This window comes from Triticum dicoccoides, chromosome 1B (genome assembly GCF_002162155.2).
Source record: "Triticum dicoccoides isolate Atlit2015 ecotype Zavitan chromosome 1B, WEW_v2.0, whole genome shotgun sequence".
In the NCBI taxonomy this organism is placed as follows: domain Eukaryota; kingdom Viridiplantae; phylum Streptophyta; class Magnoliopsida; order Poales; family Poaceae; genus Triticum; species Triticum dicoccoides.
In genome coordinates, this window is record NC_041381.1 from 600,402,289 (window position 1) to 600,420,408 (window position 18,120).

General features: G+C 44.0%; 1 pseudogene; it reads right to left on the reverse strand.

The window, feature by feature from the left end:
• Nucleotides 1-731: 731 nt before the first annotated feature.
• On the reverse strand, nucleotides 732-15,523 carry LOC119309760 (annotated as a pseudogene).
• Between the last annotated feature and the right edge of the window lie 2,597 nt (nucleotides 15,524-18,120).

Here is an 18,120-nt window from a genome sequence, read left to right on the forward strand (position 1 = left end):
ACACTGTGTGTTATAACAATTGACTTACGATAATATTATCTCAAAGTATAACAAACAAGTTTGGGCCGATTCAGTATGATCGTTCTTCTAACATCATACTCTCAATGTTGTTGTGAGACTATCGTTACACTTAACGATACCTCAACATATGGAAAACATGATCGCCAACAACACTTGAGCTATTCTTAGAGGCGGGACTAGGAATCTTATTTTACTGTTTATTGTTCTACATGTGCATATGAGTTTTCCACTGAATCGCATATTGCAAGATCACAACAGTTATAGCATAGAATATAAACTCTAAATTATGAACACGAATATGTAATAATACAATATTATTGCCTCTAGGGCATACTTCCAATATAAATCTTGATGGTACGCGTTTGTTATGTCCTTCATTTGTCATGCCATGTTGTTATATGCCAGCTCTTGGGGTCTCATTGTGTTTAGTTTCTTCCTATGCATATGCAGGGAAATTAGGAGAGCGGGATCACACAGATGAGCTACCAGCAAGCGCATCTCAGTGCGTCGGGTAGTGGTGCCCTCCCACATGTCGATGTGGCACGCCCACTTCATGAACTGCATCGGTGTTGGCGTATTCGTCGAGCCCGTCCATGTGGAGTGTGTTCACGAGGGGCAGGGTATTCTTGGAGTATGAAATTCATACAGGATTCATGTCTTTTGTGAGCAGGCTAACAATTTTGACTTACCACAGTGGGGTATTGTAATGTAGTCTTATTAGCTGAGAAGCTCACACCCCTCTTGGGAACACAACACCCCAAGGTATAAATTAGTACGAAGCACACATACTAGGAGTCTAGGACTCCAACAAAACATGCCTCACCAATCTAGTATCAAATGTTCATGGGTAAACCTCGATGATCGATCTCACACCTAGAATGGGCATGATTTTGTAGTCGTTGAATCCAGCCTCAAAGATTATCTTCTTCCACTCCTGCTCATCTCGCTCGACGCCGTTGATGAACATGATGAAAAGGTCAAACATGACTTGTGTCTCTTTGTACTTCAGGTCCTACGGTCCTGCACCAACCACTATGTCGACAATTATCATCTTCCCTCCCGCATCTTTTGGCGCGATGGCTTTCTTGCAATTTTTTAGTATCTTGATGCAGTCCTCGTCACCCCAATCATGCATGACCCACTGAAATAGTTGAAGGCGGTGATGAACATTAATTCACAACATGCTAACTTTATAGCTATATCTTCCCCCAAATAGGACATTGTGATTGTAGACTCTAATGGAGCACTTTAGCTATATGTAAGTCGCTTGAAAATTGATTTTGTGTAAGTCGTATTGTTGGCCTTTGATTTTTGCTCCTTTTTTTCCTGCATTGGTTTGGGCTAGCTGACTGACCACATATTTAGGTCAGTCGATTCAATAACGGGCTGAAGCTCATTACCTTTGCAACCTAGCCCTCCCCTCCCTCCCTTTGTTCTTTTCTATTTTTCCTGTTTTTATTTTTTCCTTCTATTTTTTTCTTTATTATTATTTGGTTTTTGTGTGGTTATTCTTGGGATGTTGGGCGAGTGCAAATGTATACACACAAAATATATGTGAAAATGCACATTATATGATTATTCTGTGCATACTACAAAAAAAGTAATTTCACTGTAAAGTTGTGTCCAAGTTTTGTTTTTCCATTTTTTGTTCTTAAAAAGTAATACCAATGCCGCTAGTCCATTGTTTCTTATAAATCTTCATTGTTTTGATTTTCGTTCTAGTTATTATCTTTCTTCTTTATGGGTAATACCAATGCCATTAATTCCTTCCTTATTAGAAAACTTCTTTTTGCGAAAATTCGACTATTATATACTTATTCTTACATATTTTAAAAAACACAAAATTGTGTATATTGTGTGCAAAAAAATTATTTTTTGTTTTCAATTTTTTTCATTTTCTTTCTTCATAAAGGGTAACACCAATGCTAGTAATTAAATTTTTTTAGAAAAACTTATTGGTCCAATTTTGTTTTAGTTTTTTAAAGGGTAATACCAATGTCACTAATTCAATTTTTTTCTTAGAATTTTTTTTCAATTTTTTTTCATTTTATTTATTATGTAATGGTAATATCAATGCTGCTAATTCATTTCTTCTAGAATTATTTCTTAATTTTGCAAAAAACCGCACTATTATATGCTTATTCTTGCATATTTGGAAACATCGCAACTTTTGTGTATATTCTATGAAAATTTTGTCACTGTTTTTTATTTTTTATTTTTTTTCTTATTAAATAGTAATACAAATGTCACTAATTCATGCTTCCTTAGGAAAGCTCATCATTTGATTTTATACTAAATCAGCGACAATTAATATGGATCGAAGGGAGTAGTTATTATTTCATTTTATTTTTTCTTAAAGGGTAGTACCAGAACCACTAATTGTTTATTTCCAATATCGTCATTTTGAGTTTTTATTTCATTTTTATTCTTCTTCAGAGGTAGTACCAAAACCACTAATTCATTCTTTCCTAGAAAACTCGTTACTTTGCTTTTGTTTTAGTTTTATTCATGTTATTTCTTATTAAAAGGTAATACCAATGCCACTAATTCATTCCTTCTTAGAAAACTTTCTTGTTTTTTGATGAAATCCCACTATTGTATGTTTATCAATGCATATTTCAAAAAAGGCAGTTATGTGTATATTGTCTGCAAATTGTCATGTTTGTTATATTTTTTCATTTTCTTTTTTCTTAAAGTGTAATGCAAATGCCACTAATTCATTCTTCCTTTAAGAACCTCATTGTTTTGATTTTGATTTAGGTTTTATTTCAGTTCTTCTTAAATAGTAATACCAAAGCCACTAACTCATTCTGTCTTAGAAAACTTCATTATTTTGATTTTTAGTCTTATTTTGTTTGCTTCTTCTTTAATGGTAATATCAATGCCACTAATTCATTTCTTCTTAGGATACTTCCCCCTTTTGTGAAAATTTCTCTATTATATGCTTATTCTTTTATATTGTAAAGAAATCACAATTTATGTGTAAATTGTGTCCAAATTTGGCCCTTTTTGTTTTAGTTTATTTTTATTTTCTTTCGTCTTGAAGGGTTAGTTTTGTATTTGCTTTTATTTTTTTATTTTTTCACTGGGTATTGCATGCATGTGCTTGGGGTACTCCTATATATCCATCACGAAAGCCCTAGCCGTGGGTTTTTTCCCTTGCAAAAAAAGGTGGACTAATGACAATGCATGTGGGATCCTTCCATACATGACATGAGAAGTACTCCCTTAGTTTCTTTTTAGTCTGCATATAAGATTTGGTCAAAGTTAATCTTTGTTAACTTTGACTAAATTTATAGAAAAAACTATCAAGATTCATAATATGAAATCAATATTATTAGATGCATCATGAAATTATTTTTCATACCATATAGTTTTAGTACTGTAGATGTTGACATTTTTCCTTACAAAGTTGGTCACACTTTATAAAGTGTGACTTTGACTACATCTTATATGCAGATAAAAAGAAACGAGTGAGTACTAGCAAACATGCACTACATGTCGTATTCTGCAAGTAACAAACATGCACTGCATTCCTGCTCCATACTGATGCTTATGCTTTTTTCCCATTAGATGCTTATATGCTTTTTTGTCGTTGCATAGTAGGACCAGTGGTAAAATAATAGATGTAAGAAACATGGTGAGTAGTTGGCTGATTTTTGAGTTGTGTGTTATCTCTTTTTTTATATGAGCTACATGGATGGGGATGTGTTGCATTTGTCCTCCACATATGTACATACTCCCTCCGTTCCTAAATATAAGTCTTTGAAGAGATTCCACTAAGTGGACTACATACGGAGCAAAATGAATGCATCTAAACTTAAAATGCATCTATATACATCTGTATGCGGTTTATGTTGGAAATATGCCCTAGAGGCAATAATAAAGTGATTATCATTATATTTCCTTGTTCATGATAATTGTCTATTATTCATGCTATAATTGTGTTATCCGGAAATCGTAATACATGTCTGAATAAATAAGACCACAACATGTCCCTAGTAAGCCTCTAGTTGACTAGCTCGTTGATCAACAGATAGTCATGGTTTCCTGACTATGGACATTGGATGTTGTTGATAACGGGATCACATCATTAGGAGAATGATGTGATGGACAAGACCCAATCCTAAGCATAGCACAAGATCGTGTAGTTCGTTTGCTAGAGCTTTTCCAATGTCAAGTATCATTTCCTTAGACCATGAGATCGTGTAACTCCTGGATACCATAGGAGTGCTTTGGGTGTACCAAACGTCACAACGTAACTGTGTGACTATAAAGGTATACTACGGGTATCCCCGAAAGTATCTATTGGGTTAACATGGATCCAGACTGGGATTTGTCACTCCGTATGACAGAGAGGTATCTCTGGGCCCACTCGGTAATGCATCATCATAATGAGCTCAATGTGACAAAGTGTTTGGTCACGGGATCATGCATTACAGTACGAGTAAAGTGACTTGCCAGTAACGAGATTGAACGAGGTATTGGGATACTGACGATCGAATCTCGGGCAAGTGACGTACTGATTGACAAAGGGAATTGTATACGGGGTTACTCGAATCCTCGACATCGTGGTTCATCCGATGAGATCATCGTGGAACATGTGGGAGCCAACATGGGTATCCAGATCCTGCTGTTGGTTATTGGCCGGAGAGTTGCCTCAGTCATGTCTGTGTGATTCCCGAACCCATAGGGTCTGCACACTTAAGGTTCGGTGAGGCTAGGGTTGTAGAGATATTAGTATGCGGAAACCCGAAAGTTGTTCGGAGTCCCGGATGAGATCCCGGACGTCACGAGGAGTTCCGTAATGGTCCGTAGGTAAAGAATTCTATATAGGAAGTCCAGTTTCGGCCACCGTGAAAGTTTCGGGGTCACCGGTATTGTACCGGGACCACCGGAAGGGTCCCGGGGGTCCACCGGATGGGGCCACCTATCCCGGAGGGCCACGTGGGCTGAAGGGGAAAGGAACCAGCCCCTGGTGGGCTGGTGTGCCCCCCTTGGGCCTCCCCTGCGCCCAGGGTTGGAAGCCCTAGGGGTGGGTGGGGCGCCCCACTTGACTTGAGGGGAAAGTTCCCCCCCTAGGCCGCCGCCCCCCCCCCCCTTGGAGATGGGATCTCCAGGGCCGGCGCACCCCCTAGGCCCCCTATATAAATAGGGGGGAGGGAGGGCAGCCACACCCTAGTCCCTGGCGCCTCCCTCTCCCCCCGTACCACCTCTCCCTCTCGCTGAGCTTGGCGAAGCCCTGCCGAGATCACCGCTGCTTCCACCACCACGCCGTCGTGCTGCTGGATCTCCATCAACCTCTCCTTCGCCCTTGCTGGATCAAGAAGTAGGAGACGTCTTCCCCAACCATACGTGTGTTGAACGCGGAGGTGCTGCCCGTTCAGCACTAGGATCATCGGTGATTTGGATCACGACGAGTATGACTCCCTCAACCCCGTTCTCTTGAATGCTTCCGCTCGTGATCTACAAGGGTATGTAGATGCACTCCTCTCTCTCGTTGCTAGATGAACTCCATAGATTGATCTTTGTGAAGCGTAGAAAATTTTTATTTTCTGCAACGTTCCCCAACAGTGGCATCATGAGCTAGGTCTATGCGTAGTTTTCTTTGCACGAGTAGAACACAAATTTGTTGTGGGTGTAGATGTTGTCAATTTTCTTGCCACTACTAGTCTTATTTTGCTTCGGTGGCATCATGGTATGAAGCGGCCCGGACCGACCTTACACGTACGCTTACGTGAGACAGGTTCCACCGACTGACATGCACTAGTTGCATAAGGTGGCTAGCGGGTGTCTGTCTCTCCCACTTTAGTCGGAGCAGATTCGATGAAAAGGGTCCTTATGAAGGGTAAATAGAAGTTGGCATATCACGTTGTGGCTTTTATGTAGGTAAGAAACGTTCTTGCTAGAACCCTATTGCAGCCACGTAAAACATGCAACAACAATTAGAGGACGTCTAACTTGTTTTTGCAGCATATGCCTTGTGATGTGATATGGCCAAAAGGTTGTGATGAATGATATATATGTGATGTATGAGATCATGTTCTTGTAATAGGAATCACGACATGCATGTCAATGAGTATGACAACCGGCAGGAGCCATAGGAGTTTTCTTAATTATTGTATGACCTGCGTGTCAATGATTAAACGCCATGTAATTACTTTACTTTATTGCTAAACCGTTAGCCATAGTAGTATAAGTAATAGTTAGCGAGCAACTTCATGGAGACACGATGATGGAGATCATGATGATGGAGATCATGGTGTCATGCCGGTGACGAAGATGATCATGGAGCCTCGAAGATGGAGATCAAAGGAGCTATATGATATTGGCCATATCATGTCACTATTTGATTGCATGTGATGTTTATCATGTTTTTGCATCTTATTTGCTTAGAACGACGGTAGTAAATAAGATGATCCCTCATAATAATTTCAAGAAAGTGTTCCCCCTAACTGTGCGCCGTTGCGAAAGTTCATTGTTTCGAAGCACCATGTGATGATCTGGTGTGATAGATTCCAACGTCTACATACAACGGGTGTAAGACAGATTTACGCATGCAAAACACTTCGGTTAACTTGACGAGCCTAGCATGTACAGACATGGCCTCGGAACACAAGAGACCGAAAGGTCGAACATGAGTCGTATGGAAGATACGATCAACATGAAGATGTTCACCGATGATGACTAGTCCGTCTCATGTGATGATCAGACACGGCCTAGTTGACTCGGATCATGTATCACTTAGATGACTAGAGGGATGTCTGATCTGAGTGGGAGTTCATTAAATAATTTGATTAGATGAACTTAATTGTCATGAACTTAGTCTTAAAACCTTTACAAAAATGTCTTGTAGATCAAATGGCCAACGCTCATGTCAACCTCAACTTCAACGTGTTCCTAGAGAAAACCAAGCTGAAAGATGATGGCAGCAACTATTCGGACTGGGTCGGGGCTGAGGATCATCCTCATAGCTGCCAAGAAAGCATATGTCCTAGAAGGACCGCTAGGTGAAGCATCCATCCCAGAGAACCAAGACGTTATGAACGCTTGGCAGTCACGTGCTGATGATTTCTCCCTCATTCAGTGCGGCATGCTTTACAGCTTAGAATCGGGGCTCCAAAAGCGTTTTGAGAAACAGGGAGCATATGAGATGTTCGAAGAGCTGAAAATGGTTTTCCAAACTCATGCCCGGGTTGAGAGATATGAAGTCTCCGACAAGTTCTATAGTTGTAAGATGGAGGAAAATGGTTCTGTTAGTGAGCACATACTCAAAATGTCTGGGTTGCACAACCGCTTGTCCCAGCTGGACATTAACCTCCTGGACGAGGCGGTCATTGACAGAATCCTTCAGTTGCTCCCAGCTAGCTACAAGAGCTTTGTGATGAACTACAATATGCAGGGGATGGTGAAAACTATTCCTGATGTATTTTCAATGCTGAAATCAGCAGAGGTGGAAATCAAAAAGGAGCATCAAGTGTTGATGGTCAATAAAATCACTAGTTTCAAGAAAGGCAAGGGTAAGAAGAACTTCAAGAAGGACGGCAAGGGAGTTGCCGCGCCCGGTAAGCTAGTTACCGAGAAGAAGCCAAAGAATGGACCCAAGCCTGAGACTAAGTGCTTTTATTGCAAAGGGAAGGGTCACTGGAAGCGGAACTGCCCCAAATACTTAGCGGACAAGAAGGCCGGCAACACTAAAGGTATATGTGATATACATGTAATTGATGTGTACCTTACCAGTACTCGTAGTAGCTCCTGGGTATTTGATACCGGTGCGGTTGCTCATATTTGTAACTCAAAGAAGGAGCTGCGGAATAAGCGGAGACTGGCGAAGGACGAGGTGATGATGCGTGTCGGGAATGGTTCCATGGTCGATGTGATCGCCGTCGGCACGCTACCTCTACATTTACCTACGGGATTAGTTTTAAACCTCGATAATTGTTATTTAGTGTCAGCTTTGAGCATGAACATTGTATCTGGATCTCGTTTAATACGAGATGGCTACTCATTTGAATCCGAGAATAATGGTTGTTCTATTTATATGAGAGATATGTTTTATGGTCATGCCCCGCTGGTCAATGGTTTATTCTTAATGAATCTCGAACGTGATGTTACACATATTCATAGTGTGAATACCAAAAGATGTAAGATTGATAATGATAGTCCCACATATCTGGGGCACTGCCGCCTTGGTCACATTGGTGTCAAACGCATGAAGAAGCTCCATACAGATGGACTTTTGGAGTCTCTTGATTTTGAATCATTTGACACATGCGAACCATGCCTCATGAGTAAAATGACCAAGACCCCATTCTCCGGAATAGTGGAGCGAGCAACCAACTTATTGGAAATTATACATACTGATGTGTGCGGTCCAATGAGCGTTGAGGCTCGCGGAGGCTATCATTATGTTCTCACCCTCACTGATGACTTGAGTAGATATGGGTATGTCTACTTGATGAAACACAAGTCTAAGACCTTTGAAAAGTTCAAGGAATTTCAGAATTAGGTAGAGAATCAACGTGACCGAAAAATAAAGTTCTTACGATCAGACCGTGGAGGAGAATATTTAAGTCATGAATTTGATACGCACTTAAGGAAATGTGGAATCGTTTCACAACTCACGCCGCCTGGAACACCTCAGCGTAACGACGTGTCCGAACGTCGTAATCGCACTTTATTGGATATGGTGCGATCTATGATGTCTCTTACCGATTTACCGCTATCATTTTGGGGATACGCTTTAGAGACAGCTACATTCACTTTAAATAGGGCACCATCTAAATCCGTTGAGATGACACTGTATGAAATATGGTTTGGGAAGAAACCTAAGCTGTCGTTTCTAAAAGTTTGGGGATGCGATGCTTATGTCAAGAAACTTCAACCTGAAAAGCTCGAACCCAAGTTGGAAAAATGTGTCTTCATATGATACCTTGAGGAAATCATTGGTATACCTTCTACCTCAGATCCGAAGGCAAGATCTTTGTTGCCAAGAACGGGTCCTTTCTGGAGAAAGAGTTTCTCTCAAAAGAAGTAAGTGGGAGGAAAGTGGAACTTGATGAAGTACTACCTCTTGAACCGGTAAGTAGTGCAGCTCAGGAAGATGTTCCTGTGGTGCCTACACCGACTGGAGAGGAAATTAATGATGATGATCAAGGTACTTTGGATCAAGTTTCCACTGAACTTCGTAGGTCCACAAGGACACGTTCCACACCAGAGTGGTATGGCAACCCTGTCCTGGAAATCATGTTGTTAGACAACGGTGAACCTTCGAACTATGACGAAGCAATGGCAGGCCCAGATTCCAACAAATGGCTTGAAGCCATGCAATCCGAGATAGCATCCATGCCTGAAAACAAAGTGTGTACTTTGACAGACTTGCCCGACGATCGGCGAGCGATAGAGAACAAATGGATCTTTAAGAAGAAGACGGACGCGGATGGTAATGTTACCATCTATAAAGCTCGACTTGTCGCTAAGGGATATCGGCATGTTCAAGGGGTTGACTACGATGAGACTTTCTCTCCCGTGGTGAAGCTGAAGTCTGTCCGAATCATGTTAGCAATTGCCGCATACTATGATTATGAGATATGGCAAATGGACGTCAAAACGGCATTCCTTAATGGCTATCTTAAGGAAGAACTGTATATGATGGAGCCGGAAGGTTTTGTCGATCCTGAGAATGCTAACAAGGTATTCAAGCTCCAGCGATCCATTTACGGGCTGGTGCAAGCATCTCGGAGTTGGAACATTCGCTTTGATGAGATGATCAAAGCGTCTGGGTTTATGCAGACTTATGGAGAAGCCTGCGTTTACAAGAAAGTGAGTGGGAGCTCTGTAGCATTTCTCATAATATATGTGGATGACATACTTTTGATGGGAAATGATATAGAACTTTTGGACAGCATTAAGGCCTACTTGAATAAGTGTTTTTCAATGAAGGACCTTGGAGAAGCTGCTTACATATTAGGCATCAAGATCTATAGAGATAGATCGAGACGCCTCATAGGTCTTTCACAAAGCACATACCTTGATAAGATATTGAAGAAGTTCAACATGGATCAGTCCAAGAAGGGGTTCTTGCCTATGTTGCAAGGTGTGAAATTGAGCTCGGCTCAATGTCCGACCACGGCAGAATATAGAGAAAAGATGAGTGTCGTCCCCTATGCCTCAGCCATAGGCTCTATCATGTATGCCATGCTGTGTACCAGACCTGATGTAAACCTTGCCGTAAGTTTGGTAGGAAGGTACCAAAGTAATCCCGGCATGGAACACTGGACAGCGGTCAAGAATATCTTGAAGTACCTGAAAAGGACTAAGGATATGTTTCTCGTTTATGGAGGTGATGAAGGGCTCGTCGTAAAGGGTTACGTCGACGCTAGCTTCGACATAGATCTGGATGACTCTAAGTCACAAACTGGATACGTGTATATTTTGAATGGAGGGGTAGTAAGCTGGCGCAGTTGCAAGCAGAGCGTCGTGGCGGGATCTACATGTGAAGCGGAGTACATGGCAGCCTCGGAGGCAGCGCATGAAGCAATCTATATGAAGGAGTTCATCACCGACCTAGGAGTCATACCCAATGCGTCGGGGCCAATCACCCTCTTCTGTGACAACACTGGAGCTATTGCCCTTGCCAAGGAGCCCAGGTTTCACAAGAATACAAGGCACATGAAGCGTCGCTTCAACTCCATTCATGAAAATGTTCAAGATGGAGACATAGATATTTGCAAAGTGCATACGGATCTGAATGTCGCGGATCCATTGACTAAACCTCTTCCGCGAGCAAAACATGATCAACACCAGAACTCTATGGGTGTTCGATTCATCACAATGTAACTAGATTATTGACTCTAGTGCAAGTGGGAGATTGTTGGAAATATGCCCTAGAGGTAATAATAAAGTGATTATTATTATATTTCCTTGTTCATGATAATTGTCTATTATTCATGCTATAATTGTGTTATCCGGAAATCGTAATACATGTGTGAATAAATAAGACCACAACACGTCCCTAGTAAGCCTCTAGTTGACTAGCTCATTGATCAACAGATAGTCATGGTTTCCTGACTATGGACATTGGATGTCGTTGATAACGGGATCACATCATTAGGAGAATGATGTGATGGACAAGACCCAATCCTAAGCATAGCACAAGATCATGTAGTTCGTTTGCTAGAGCTTTTCCAATGTCAAGTATCATTTCCTTAGACCATGAGATCGTGTAACTCCCGGATACCGTAGCAGTGCTTTGGGTGTACCAAACGTCACAACGTAACTGGGTGACTATAAAGGTATACTACGGGTATCCCCGAAAGTATCTGTTGGGTTGACACGGATCGAGACTGGGATTTGTCACTCCGTATGACGGAGAGGTATCTCTGGGCCCACTCGGTAATGCAGCATCATAATGAGCTCAATGTGACCAAGTGTTTGGTCATGGGATCATGCATTACAGTATGAGTAAAGTGACTTGCCAGTAACGAGATTGAACGAGGTATTGGGATACTGACGATCGAATCTCGGGCAAGTAATGTACCGATTGACAAAGGGAATTCTATACGGGGTTACTCGAATCCTCGACATCGTGGTTCATCCAATGAGATCATCGTGGAACATGTAGGAGCCAACATGGGTATCCAGATCCTGCTGTTGGTTATTGGCCGGAGAGCTGTCTCGGTCATGTCTGCGTGATTCCCGAACCTGTAGGGTCTACACACGTAAGGTTCGGTCACGCTAGGGTTGTAGAGATATTAGTAAGCGGAAACCCTAAAGTTGTTCAGAGTCCCTGATGAGATCCCGGACGTCACGAGGAGTTCCGGAATGGTCCGGAGGTAAAGAATTCTATATAGGAAGTCCAGTTTCGGCCACCGGGAAAGTTTCGGGGGTCATCGGTATTGTACCGGGACCACCGGAAGGGTCCCGGGGGTCCACCGGGTGGGGCCACCTATCCCGGAGGGCCACTTGGGCTGAAAGGGGAAAGGAACCAGCCCCTGGTGGGCTGGTGCGCCCCCCTTGGGCCTCCCCTGCGCCTAGGGTTGGAAACCCTAGGGGTGGGGTGCGCCCCACTTGACTTGGGGGCAAGTTCCCCCCCCCTAGCCCCCCCCCTTGGAGATGGGATCTCCAGGGCCGGCGCACCCCCTAGCCCCTCTATATAAAGAGGGGGGAGGGAGGGCAGTCGCACCCTAGTCCCTGGCGCCTCCCTCTCCCCCCGTACCACCTCTCCCTCTCGCTGAGCTTGGCGAAGCCCTGCCGAGATCACCGCTGCTTCCACCACCACGCCGTCGTGCTACTGGATCTCCATCAACCTCTCCTTCCCCCTTGCTGGATGAAGAAGGAGGAGACGTCTTCCCCAACCGTACGTGTGTTGAACGCGGAGGTGCTTCCCGTTCAGCACTAGGATCATCGGTGATTTGGATCACGACGAGTACGACTCCCTCAACCCCGTTCTCTTGAACGCTTCCGCTCGCGATCTACAAGGGTAAGTAGATGCACTACTCTCTCTCGTTGCTAGATGAACTCCATAGATTGATCTTGGTGAAGCATAGAAAAATTTATTTTCTGCAACATTCCCCAACAGTTTATAGTGGAATCTCTACGAATACTTACATTTAGGAAAGGAGGGAGTACATACTATGCATGCTTGTTACATATAAGCATGCAGTTATATAGACACGTCTCTAGCTAAAGTCCATCGGGTTTTTCTCTCCCTGGCGGCTGGAACCCTAGCCGCCGCCAGGAGAGGCCATCTTTCAGCGCTGTCCTCGGGCGGCTCCCCTCCGCCGGTAACCTCGGTCGTCGGTGGTAGGGGGGAGCCGGATCCACGTGTGCGAATCATTTTTACTCCCTTGTAATCTAGGTTATTAGGCTGTTCATCGCCTTGGCTTCGGCGGCGATGATGACGCCGCTGAATAAAGATTCTTCGAATTATTTCCTGACGAGGCCATCAGTCCTATGGGTGGGGATGAATTTGGAAATCAGTTTGTTCAAGCAAGGATGGTGTGGCGGCGGCGGCATCCTCGTGGGGGACCTGTGTCCTCGAGCTCCGCCGTTGCGACGGCATTTGCTCCAGCATTGGCGCGGAACTTGGAACGTAGTCCAAGAGCGGATGCAGATTGTGGTCTGCATCGACGACATCTGGAAGACGGAACGTGTGCTGGGTTCGTGGTTCGTGGATGGCAAATATGGTTTCCTCTTTCAGCATCTTAGTCGTGGTGGAGTGCCAGATCTGGAGTTCGATGGCGTGTTCGGAGTGTTGCCTCGGTCTGATTCGTTCAACGACAATGGCTTCTCTTTTGGTGAGCCACCTTGGAGGTCTGCAAAGCTGCATATCAGCGATGGAACCCCGTCGAGCTCGGGTGAGGAGGTGATCCGTTATTCTTTTCTTCGGTGGCTGTTGTGGTGGTGCCGGAGGCAGGTGATGGGCGTTGGTGTCAAGCTCAAAGATGTTGTACTATCTTTTCAGTTTTGTCATGTCGGTCCTTACATGACTTTTACTTTGTTCTTTATAATATACTAGCAAAAGAGCTAGTGCGTTGCAACGGGAGAGAAAACATAACACACACTCTTAACCCAAAAACCATCACCCAAGACCAAAATAGGTTCATTTCCTTTTTTTTGCGAGGCATCATATTTGTGTTGCCGCTTATCCTCCTTCTCACCCTCACTGGCGATGGCCTCGATGTTCACACAAAACAAAAAAAACGTGTTTGAATATGTTTAATCCTAAGGCGTCTCTCTCTCCCTCTCTCCTCCCTCTCCCTCCCTCCCCCCTCTTTCTCGCTTTCTCTCACTCTCGCGAAGAGAAATCTGTTGTTTTCCCCTGCGAAAATTTTCAGAGGTACGCATGTGTAGTTATTGATGTTTTCTTTTCCCTATATTGTTATAGTGGGGTGTTTATTTGCAATCCGGGTCGCCGGCGGTACGAAAGGAAAACGAATCTTACGCTATAAATTATAAGATTGCTCCCATAAAGATATTTTAAAAATATTAAACAGGTAAAATTAACATCATTAGATTCCACATATTTTTCTAATAAAATTTCATATATAATATGTTAAAATCGAAGTTACGGTTAAAAAGATACGGATAATTTAGAAAATCATTTATTTGACTTAAATATATTCCAAAATAATATTTAAAAATACTTAACAGGTGAAAATAATCTCATATTCATATTCTACATATTTTTCTAATCAAATTTCATATATAACATGTTCAAATCGAAGTTACGGTTTAAAAGATATGAATGATTTAAAAAAACATTGTTTGACTTAAATATGATCCGCGGATAAATTACTTAAAACATCGGGGGGGTTCGAAAAATGTAAAATAACGGTTCGGATGTGACTTAAATCCGGATGGCGGGTTGATTTCAACAAAACATAGGGACTTCTATGTAAAATATGAAAAAACAATTCGTTTTAACTTAAAACAGGACTGCAGGTAGAATTCTCTGAAATAGAGGGACTTTTTTAAAAAATGCCTTGACGGACGAAAGAAACCAGATTTGCTTTATTATTAGGTAAAGATAAAGAAATGAGACACGTATTACCATAAAAAATCCAGTTATATAGACGGCAATTAAGTTTATGTACGGGTTGCCTATTAGGAATTGACGCGGCAACAACATGAAGGGGACTAAGTGTTGCATGTATCAGCTCTAGTCGCTCCCCAAACGGAGTGCCAATATTGTGAAAACTTGTTGACGCACCTTGAGGAAGACAGCATCAGCCGGTGGAACACTCTCAAACATGTCGCCGGCGATGTACTCCACGTCGCTATCGCTCGGAGCCTTGGCGACGACGTGGGCGAGGTCCATCACGCTACACTTCACGTCCGGGAACGCATTCGAGATGGCTTGTGCCGCTCCACCGTGCCCCCCGGCGATGTCGACCAGGGAGCCTATCCCTTGGAAGACAGCGCCACACTCCCTGATGGCGATGTCCATGAGGAAGCTGTTGTCGAAGACCATGCCGACTTTGACGAGCGCGTTGTACGCCGGGTCGTGGTCGACCAGCTCCCAGAAGGTCTTGTCGTGCTTCAGCTTGAAGAGGTCCGGCTCCGACAGCTCGTGCTGGAACCAAGTCCCGAGGTTGGAGAACGGGGGGACGAGGTTGGTGTGGAGCAGCATCTTCGTGATGTGGACCATGTTCACCGAGGCTGAGCAGACGAGGAGATGGGACGCCGACGTCAGCGCGTAGACGGCCTCGCCCTCAACGCGGTCGTCCCTGGGGTGGTCGAAGCTGAAGATGTCAGAGACGACAAGCACACGCATGAGGCGGCGCAGGCAGGAGATCTTGGTCGGGTGGAGCGTGGCCGTGGCGGCAATCTGGGAGGGGGTGGCGGCGCCGCCATGGCGGTGGATGGCGTTGGCAATGCCGAGGTCCAGGGCAGACTTGAGAGCCATGGACTTGACGTAGCTGAAGGTGTGGTGCCAAAGCTCGAGCTAGGCATCCGGCAAGCCCTGGTCGAGGATGTGCTGCTCCCGGGTAGGCGCCATTGGTACTATTCTTGATCAGATGTGGCTTTTATGGGTGGACTAGGCAGAGAAGAGAACACTCTCTATTTAGTATTTATAGACGGGTTTCAGAATTACTTAGAATGGGCCGACCGGCTAAAATTTACACGCCTCGGCAACTCACGCGTTCAGTAGTCCCACATCATGGAAGCCTCCTGTTTACCTTACCCTCCGTCTGCCTTATCTCTTGGACCCAAATATCTGGCTGACATTGTCAGGGAAGCCACCCTCAAGCGAACCATTGGCGAATGTCTTCTTATTGTTTCTCCCTCTACCGGATACACGGACCTCCCATGCATGCATTTCTATCCCCATGTAATACTGTATAAGGGGATCTACCTGATCTGATGAAACGTTTTTCCCCGAAACCCTAATACGCTCTAGCCGCGCCAGGGGCGACTAGGGTTTTGAACATGGAACAAGGGTTCCGCCCGGAGATTTATCGCCGGGGCAGATCGAGCTTGCTTGCTCGCGCTTGAGGATGGCTATGCCGAACGCCTCGGCGGGGGTGGGACAAGAGAGGATGGCCAGATGGGCCGAGAAGCCAGGAAGAAACTAGAGGAAGCTTTGAGCAAACTAGACATATATGAAGAAGAGGCGACCCCTCTGGTGATCGGTGATCGCACTGATGGTGGTCCGGTGAAGTGGTTATTGGCTGGTAAAATTCTTCACAGAAATCAATTTCATATTCATACTATCACCAATGCACTCCGACCAGCATGGGGAAACCTGCGAGGACTGAAGTTCAGATCGGTTGGTTTCAACAAGTTTGTGGCTGAATTTGAGAATGAGAGGGATAGAGATCGTGTCTGGGGTGGATCACCATGGCATATTAACAAGAACACCGTGGTGCTTGTGGAGTTGGATGACTGCATGCGGCCAGATGAACTTAAATTTGATCGTCTGCAGATTTGGGCTAGGGTTGTTGATCTTCCCTATAATTTGAGAGATGAATCATGGTGGAAACCAATTGCTAAACAGATGGACAAGAATGCCCAGTCTGTTACCTTTGAGCATAATGGTGGTTTTCTGCATGCAAGGATCTCCATTGATGTAGAAAAGCCACTTAGGAGATGGATTCTGATTGATTCTGCCAGGAGGAAGCAAGTGGATATGTATGACATTCAATATGAGCAAGTACCCTATTTTTGTTTCTCCTGTGGAAAGTTGGGTCATTCGGATCTATACTGTCCAACGCCGGGGTCCAGGGACGAGAACGGTAACCTCCCATTTGGACCAAAGCTGCGAGCGCTAGAGGATTTCAGGAAGCCAGCGAGTTCAGAGAATTCTTCTAGGGAAGATAATACAAGTAACAAAACCAGGAACTCGAGTACTGTGAAAGAGTCGGGAGAGGAAGTGAATTCCCCTGTCAAGAATAAGAAACAGCAGAAGCGTAAGGATACCCCAAATCAGGTGTATAGGCCGATTGCAAAAACCACCATGCTGCTTACTGATGGAGGGGAAGGGGATGCGGCTGGCACTTCAAAGTTGGCCAGTGCTGATGCATCATCACAGGTCAGTGGGGAGGGGAATGACTTTGCGCGTGATGCCAAGAAGAAGAAGCCTACACCAGAGAATTCGGCAGAGATCGCGCAACGGTCCTGCCCGTCCCAGTGAGCTGTATCAGTTGGATCTACCGGGGGCTTGGGAACCCCGAGGCAGTTCGTGAGCTTCGCGGCATTGTGAAGCTGAAAGGACCCACTCTACTCTTCGTTATGGAAAAAAAAATAAAAGCAAAGAGAGTAGTGGTTTTACAGAGTTTGCTGGGTTTTGGTGGCTGTTTTGCCATAGGCAGTGTCGGCCTTAGTGGCGGCATTGGTATTTTTTGGTCTAATGATGTTATTGTCGAGTTAAAAAACTTTAGTACTTGTCGTATTGATGTTTTGGTTACTAATAAAGTTCAGAACTCTCCGTCATGGAGGTTCACTGGTTTTTACAGAGCACCGCGTGCTACAGATAGACACAACAGTTGGCGGTTGTTGCGTTCTCTTCATTCTCTACCACATGCTGCTTGGATGTGTATAGGAGATTTTAACGAGGCGATGTATCCTACTGAGCATTTCAGTAGAGCTGCTTGTCCTGAGCGACAGATGCAAAGCTTTAGGGAAGTGGTTGACGAGGTATCCTTCCAGGACTTGGGCTGGTCAGGCATGGCCTACACATGGGATAATCACCAAGCAGGAGAGGATAATGTGAAAGCAAGACTAGACGAGGCCTTTGCTAATGATGAATTCCGGCAACTTTTTCAACATATAAGGGTGAAACATCTATCTTCTATTAAGTCCGATCATTGCTTTGTTGTAGCGGAAATAAATGAAACATTATCAGCAAGGTGAAGGAAATATGCCCTAGAGGCAATAATAAAGTTATTATTTATTTCCTTAGTTCATGATAAATGTTTATTATTCATGCTAGAATTGTATTAACCGGAACCTTAGTACATGTGTGAATACATAGACAGAACATATAGTCCCTAGTATGCCTCTACTTGACTAGCTCGTTAATCAAAGATGGTTACTTCATGACTTATACAAGTTCCTCAGACTATGAGATTATGCAACTGCCGAATACTGGAGGAA